Below are 7,944 nucleotides of genomic sequence, written 5' to 3' on the forward strand. Positions count from 1 at the left end.
AACCACAAAGCCCATCATGTAGTACAGCTCCCAGGCACACGGCCAGCAGAGAGGCAGGCAGAGATATGCCATAGATCTATGGGGAAGTCAGTCCCAGCAGATACCCCAAAACAACAGCACCCAGGCAGAGGCGGGAAGGCAGGCATGGAGCAAACATTTCTGGGGGCACAAGGAAGTGAGCCAAGGATTGTTTCAAAGCAAGTAATGCAAACCAACCCTGTGAGGCGGGAGCAGCACAGAGAGATGGCTTTTCTTTTGCATCCCATAACTAGGAGGATAGGAGGATAGGAGTAAAGCTTTGTGATCCTTGCTTCAGAGTTGATTGCATTGTGATCACAGCCATTATTAAACAACAACAAAATAATAACGTTAATAATAGCAGTACTAATTAATATTAATAGCAATAATAATAACAACAACAAGAAGAAGAAGGATTTGAACCACAATGAAAGCCTGCCTGACTTCACTGAAGAGGAAAAGCCAGGAGAGCTTGGGCTATGTGGTGTATAAATATAAAATGTAATAAATAAATAAACAAAGGAGGGGTGGAATTAAAAGCAGCAGAGTTGCTGAATAAACAACAATTTTTTTTAAAAAAAAAAAGGCTGTCTGTCTTTTACCAGTAAGAGGAAAGTGGACGTGCCCAGTGGGAGGGGGAATTATGCCAATTTGACTGGAAAAATGGAGTTTGTTCATAAGTCATTAGCACATGAAATGTCATGATAATGTACATCAGTCTCTATTATATTATCAGTAGTAGAGTGATGTGCCTGGTCATGGGTTTGCAATAAATATTGTGTTAACCTGAATATAATATAGACTGAATCATTAGACTTTGCCTTTTAATTACTTGCTCTATGTACCTGTAATTAACTGAAAACAACCAGAGCATTCATATGGCACTACCATAATAGCCACTGGGCAAATACTTCTGGCCTAATGTGATATAATAAAATGGAAGAATTAAGGGTCAAACAAATCAATATTTTCCTCCAGAAGTCTATTATTTGTGTAGACTCTATGAAACAAATTCATGTCAGATTTAAGTGGCTACATCTTAAGTGGCAGCACTATTTTCTCCTGATCACTGGCATACGTGTTCAATGGCATCTGTCTGTTTTAATCCCATGGAGAACCACTATAGTTAAGCATCAGTGACTGCTGACATTTAGGGCTCCTTGGAGACCAATACTGCTAATAAAATCAAAATCAAGACAAAATAGGTAGTTACAATGTTTACACATATAGAGTGCTCGACCTCAATAGCAGACTAAACAGAAAGTTGGCAAGAGTTTCAGATAAAATTAACGAACATATGTTGCGAAGCAAATAGACCCCTGCATTTAATGACAAAGTGCACTTACTGTGCCTTTTAATTCTATCTTTTCAATTACAATTGAAAACCAATACAGCTGAAGAGAAGATGATGATGATTATGATGATGTTGATGATTTCATTTCTGTTGCACCCAAGAGTCAAAAGTCTCTAGGCAGTTCACAAAAATTAAAAGCTACAAATACAAGGTAATTAAAAAATAACATAAAATCTTCAACCCAACAATAAATAAATAAAAACAATTTAAAACAGCTAAAAAAAAGTTATAATAAAATACTGGACCTGATAAAAACAACTGAGATAAATGCTTGTCATATGTTGTCAGATTTTTTTATATCTGCTTTCTGAAATATTGGCACCAAGATATAAATGATGTTACAAAACTGGAATTTGGAACTGTGTGCATTTTGATTTCTTACATTAGGTCTAATTCAAATCTGAGATCTGTGGCAGCCTGCTAATGTAGTTTCAGGATTTCTATGAATCTGGTAGCACTGAGACATAATATCCATTTTTCATTATGTCTGCCCTAATTTTGAGCCAAAATTTATCGTGTGCGTGCACCAACCTTGCACATTTTGCTATGATGTTTCCACTGAAACTTATGGAGCATAAAGTATGTCACTGTTAGGGATAGTTATGATCTGATTATGGTCTTTTTAAGAGCAAGACTTTTAGTTTGAATGGTTCTGGGAAATTTCAGTAGGGGAGTTTTATGCATGATTAATGATCATGTCTCACTTTTAAGGAAGGTAATGCATTATACTCTGCTTCAAGAAGAGCTACATGTGGTGGCAAGGACTTTGTCAACAGTCCTTTTAGGGGCTAAATCGGCTTTATTCCCCATATTCCTTGCCGAAAAGATTTCTGTCATTGCTCAGTTAAAATATGTACTGCTGTGCTTTTTGCTGTTTCTAGGAGATACCTTTTCTGGATAATGCAAGCTGTGTCTGACAACAAACTATCCCACTGTAATGATAGAAAGACAATCTCCAGTTACTGTTACACATAGAGAAGCAATTAAGGGTAATGCAGCAAGAAGGAAAAAGGGCAGAGCAGAAGTCAGCTTTGAAAAGTAAACCTTCCTGATTGTCAGAAGTGCATTAGGTTGTGATGCTAATCTCCACCTACACATCTGTTTAACAGAACATGCAGTAAGAATGAATCAATGTTATATTACCCATAAATCCTGAAAATGCTACCTTTTCACACCTTTTAAGTGTTTGCTGCAGTGCATTTATTATTAGTAGTAGTAGTAGTAATAGAAGAAGAAGAAGAAGAAGAAGAAGAAGAAGAAGAAGAAGAAGAAGAAGAAGAAGAAGAAGAAGAAGAAGAATTTACCATGTCTATCTACTATGTATTTAACAGCTCTACTAAAGTCTGCATGGCAGGAGCAAAGCCATTAAGTGGAGCTTTTTCACATCACTGCATGTATGGCAGTGATGGGAGAACATATGGTTCTCCAGATGTTATTGGACTCCAACTTTCCATCAGTCCTAGTCAGCATGTCTAGCAGTCATGGACAATGGGAGTTACAGTCCAACAACAATTGGAGCAGGGAGCACACAATCCCCACCACTGATCTTTAATATTGGAAAAGCAAACTGGCTAGATTTCAAACTGTCATGCCCATGTGCTATTAAAGGCAAAGGTGTCCTACCATCTGGAAGCTGTAGCTCTACCTACCAATGAAATCATGCAATTGGAGGGTTTAGCTTATTAAACCTCAGCTTTGGTACTCAAAGCAGCTTAACAGCAACCCACATACTATCACCATCAACAGCAGCAAAATCATTGCATTGTTCCAATACAATGTTAGAACATAAGAACATAAGAAGAGCCATGCTGGATCAGACCAAACATCCATCTAGTCCAGCACTCTATTCATACGGTGGCCAACCAGCTGTTGACCAGGGACCCACAAGCAGGACATGGTGCAACAGCACCCTCTCACCCATGTTTCCCAGCAACTAGTGTATACAGACTTACTGCCTCTGATACTGGAGATATCACACAACCATCAGGACTAGTAGCCCCTGATAGCCTTCTCCTCCAGGAATTTATCCAACCCCATTAAAACCATCCAAATTGGTGGCCATCACTTCATCTTGTGATAGTGAGTTCCATAATTTAACTATGCACTGTGTGAAGAAGTACTTCCTCTTAATTGTCCTAGATCTTCTACCAATCAGCTTCATGGGATGACCCTGGGTTCTAGTATTTTGAGAGAGGGAGAAAAATGTCTCCCTATCCACATTCTCCATACCATGCATAATTTTGTACACCTCTATCAGGTCTCCCCTTAGCCTCCTTTTTCCAAGCTAAACAATCCCAGCTGTTGTAACCTTCCCTCATAGGGAAGAGTTATAAAGTATACACCCCTACCAGAAATTGGAAAAGTTATTAGCACTGGTGAAATGTAGAATACAGTTACATCTCTCCCACAGCTTATTTAAAAAAAAAGTGCAGGCATAAAACCCGAATTAGGACCCTAATGGAGAAGGTAAAGGAGCTTTAGCCTTTTGCTCTGGCTGCATGTTACATATTAAATGTAACATTTTTGACTCTTAGGCCTTAGCTAGACCAGGCTATATCCCAGGGCAAACCCTGGGATCATCCCTGTGCGTCCACATGATGCACAGGGGATCCCGGGATCAGGGAGGCATGATCCCTCCCTCGCCCCAGGATAGAGCCCTCCCCATTGGGCCTGCTTTTTCCACAGTCCCAGGCTGAGCCCAAGACTGCGGAACATGTGGCCTGTTTCCGTGGCTTGACTCCACTTCACGCGGTTCCTCTCATGGAGCTGGGAGCTGCGCACAGGGAACAGTGCTCCTCAAGAGCACTGCACCCATCGGGGTTAGGGTGGGGGGAGCGGGAAAACCAAATTAAATTTATAAAAACACTTACCTTCAGTGCATGACCATTCGTGTGCTGTCATCACTTTAAGAAAAAAAATTAAATGGTGGGCACGATGCCTCTCTTCCTGAGGTCGTCGCGCCTTACATGTAAACGGAGGAGGGATCTCACATTAATCACAGCGTGAGATCGTCACTCCTCCATTGTGTGGTAAAAGGTAGGTCTAGCTAAGGTCTTAGTTACAAAGTCCAGTAGGTCATGGGCTGGATCTAAGCACTTTAAATGCAAACTTACCAAATTCACTCAAGATGGTTCACAGTAATATTCACACTTTTCCGAATTTTGCAATGCAGTTTGTGAAACTAAACAAAAAATGTGGGGAAATGAGTATAATAGAGGAAATGTGCACAAAATGGGTATATTAGGGAAAAGAGCACACGTAAATGCCTTTTATTGGGGGAAATTGCTTCGAAAATGCATCCATTTGGAGAAGTACATACAAAAGCAAGTATATTGGGAGACATGCGAACAAAAATATGTATGAATTTTTACGCAGAATTTTTAGGGGGTACGGGGACATGCTCCAATGTGGAAAGTCGACAGAATGAACTTAATGTTGGGGAAAGGAGAAAATGAGTGGCACTGAATTTGCCAGATTCATCCATCCCTATTCCTCTCCCTCTTGAAGGCCTCAGTAGTGACAGTTGGTAGCTGGAGGGAGGAGGTCCTTAGCAGGAGTTGTATCCAGGCCTGATGGTGGGTACCTGACTGCTGCATCCTCTCCCTCCTGATGGCCTTAGCCATTTACTTGCCATTGTATAATCCTGCAATAGAGCACACGATTATCCTGAATGAATAGAATGGAACAGCTTTCTGGCAACAGTAATTTTGAAAGCACCTTTGGATTTGGCATAGGACATTTCTGAAGTCAAAATCATGCTGTCTTTGGCACTTTGAATGAATGAATAACATTTATTGCATTAGTCCTTAGACCACAACAGCACAAAACCAAGGGACAATGATTACATAAGTTTACATAACATTACAATAATCACCAATTAAAATTATTCTTTAAAATGGATAAGATTAAAACATATTCTTAAAATAGCAAGCAGTTCTATGTGTTTGTACATGCAGAACACTATCTCCTGCTGCAGAGGTGGGCTGAAGTCACGGTATAGTCCACAGAACAAAATGACGAATTATCAGATGAGGACTCTTGCAAGGAAACTTACATAAAAATACAATAGTCACTAGTTAAACTTCGATGCCTCTGGATCAGGGCTGGCATGTTGAATCTTAAATGCTGGACGACACAGCAAGTTTTAGAATTGGGCCTTAAAAGTTCCTTAGGGTGCAATCCTATGCAAGTTTAGATAGAAAAAAAAATCTGACAACTAGCAGCATTCCTCATGATTGGCTGGGGAATGCCGGGACATTTTAGGAGGGTTTTTTTTTTCTGTCTAAACATCCATACGGTTGCACCCTTAGGGAAGCAAATTTGATGGGCAAGGTCAGAAGCGATTTCTAACCGTCAATATGAGGCAATGGTGAGCCATTTCAATTCATCGACTCACTGTTGTCATGCCCATTTATGTACACTCCAAAAATGCAATACCTGCAATTTATTCTGTCTTCCCTGTCCCTGGTGATAAACATGCTGTACTTTTTTCATGTGTGCCTGGAAAGTTTCCTAGTCTGCAGATTCCTCAGAGGAATGTTTTAATTTCAACAAGGCAGCCACATGGCACCACTTGCTCAATTAAATTGTGATGAGCAGATTACATATATAAAGCAAATTTAAGGCAGAGCCCTTCAAGTGTAATCAAGCAAGGATAATTCTGGGGGAAATGCTTTTATATATGTATTGGAGAAAAATGACACACATTTGAAAAAGAAATATTATAGTTAATTAATTATTCCCCACCCCCAGACAAATATTTGGCATTCACTAACCTATAAAGTAGCACAAACCAGAAGTGCAGTTGTCTCTCTAAAGATAGTTTTCAGTGCATCTTTTCAGTGCATTGAACAGGAATTTTTGATTTCTCCTAGAACAAAGATCACAATCGCAAACAAGGTAAGGCTTATCATACTACCATTGGTATGAGCCAATGGAATGTCCCCAAATAATTTATATTATATTCCCAAAACAGAGGAAAAGCCCTTTCTCATGCTTCCTTCTTGAGAAATATATTTCTGGATAACTCACTGATCTGTTTCTTAAATTGGCATGTGCATGTGTTAGCCCTCAAACCTGAGGGCTGGACAGGCCGCTCCCTCAGTGTATACTTTGCCAATAAACACACCGGGTTGGAGAATGCAAGTTAAAGTTTATTCGTAAATGTTGCAACATTGGAGCTTCAGCGGGAAATGCAAATTAAGAGCTCCCCGAACAAAGGGATCCTCTGGAATATATAGGCTCTGGTTACATCACTTGTTAGTAACATAATTGGTCAGTGCTCTTATCTCTAATGGACTTTACTGGTCCGTGCTCTGTTAACAAACGAGGTTACATTGCCAATACAAGGTAAGGTGCATACAATTCATACATCACAGCTTACATTTGACACTGATTGGTTTAAAGTTTTTCTTTGTCTAAGAGGCACCTAGAATCCGCCATGAAGGAATGCTGGGGGGCAGTTCTTAACCTTTCAGCTGGAGCATAGACTAATCTTACAGAATGAAATTCCCTTTTACACACATCACATGTACTAGATATACATACCAGAACCACAAACCTATGCCAATAACATAGTTATAATTATATGACTATCAGTATAACAAATGCTCTTAAAACATACTGCTTTATTCCAATTTAATACTGCTTTAGCCCCATTTATTCCAAGAGCAGGCCTTAAAACATTGCTGATACCTTGCCTGTCTTGCATGTGAAAGGAGGATGGAAAATAAAGAGAAGAGACACATACGTATGGTATGAAAAGTCAGTGGCACATTTATTTCAAATCTGCAAAGGGAAAATCTAGTTCTTTAAGACCAATTGGTGTTTTACCATTGACTTCAATGGGTAGCAGATTGTGCCTATCTGTTAGTGGTGTGCCCAAGTAATTTATTACAGAATTGTTTTCTGAGAAATGTTGGCCTAGTTCCAAAATAAAGGGACAGGTTTTACATATCCCTAATCCCGTCAAGTAATCTGGCCTCAGTTCTGTCAGTATATTATATATGTTTGTTCTGCTGCAGAAATGAAGCTTGCAAGAGTTGGAGAAATAATATATCCCTGCTTGTCTGTTGCTAGGTCTGATAGTTTATCACCAAACAATCCAAAATTGTGAATGTGTCTTAAGCATTTGTAATGGCAAAACAGATCAATGCCCCAATATTCAGAGCAACTGACAGTATTCTCTTTACAATGGTCAGACCGGTATTTACAGTGCAATCTTAGACATGCCTTCTGAAACATAAATCCCATTGAGTTCAATGGGGTCTGTTCCAAGGAAACTTGGCGTATAGGATTGTAGCCTAAAGAGCTGTTCGGATGTCATGCTAAGCCATAACAGTTAAGGATTTTGACGCAACTATGGTGGTTTAGCATGTCATGCAGGAGGAGAAAACTGTTACCATGATGGTTAAGGAACTACCCCAGCTAACAGTCCTGCTGTAGTTGGGTTAACACCCACCCACCCCCCAGGGTAGCTTAGTGTAATGTGTGGTGAGCTCTACAGTGGTTAAAACAGGCTCCAGGAGGTTTCTAGACTGTAACCATAGAATCTGCCAGAAAGAGGGAGTGCC

The sequence above is a fragment of the Elgaria multicarinata genome, chromosome 9 (assembly GCF_023053635.1).
Source record: "Elgaria multicarinata webbii isolate HBS135686 ecotype San Diego chromosome 9, rElgMul1.1.pri, whole genome shotgun sequence".
Lineage (NCBI taxonomy): Eukaryota > Metazoa > Chordata > Lepidosauria > Squamata > Anguidae > Elgaria > Elgaria multicarinata.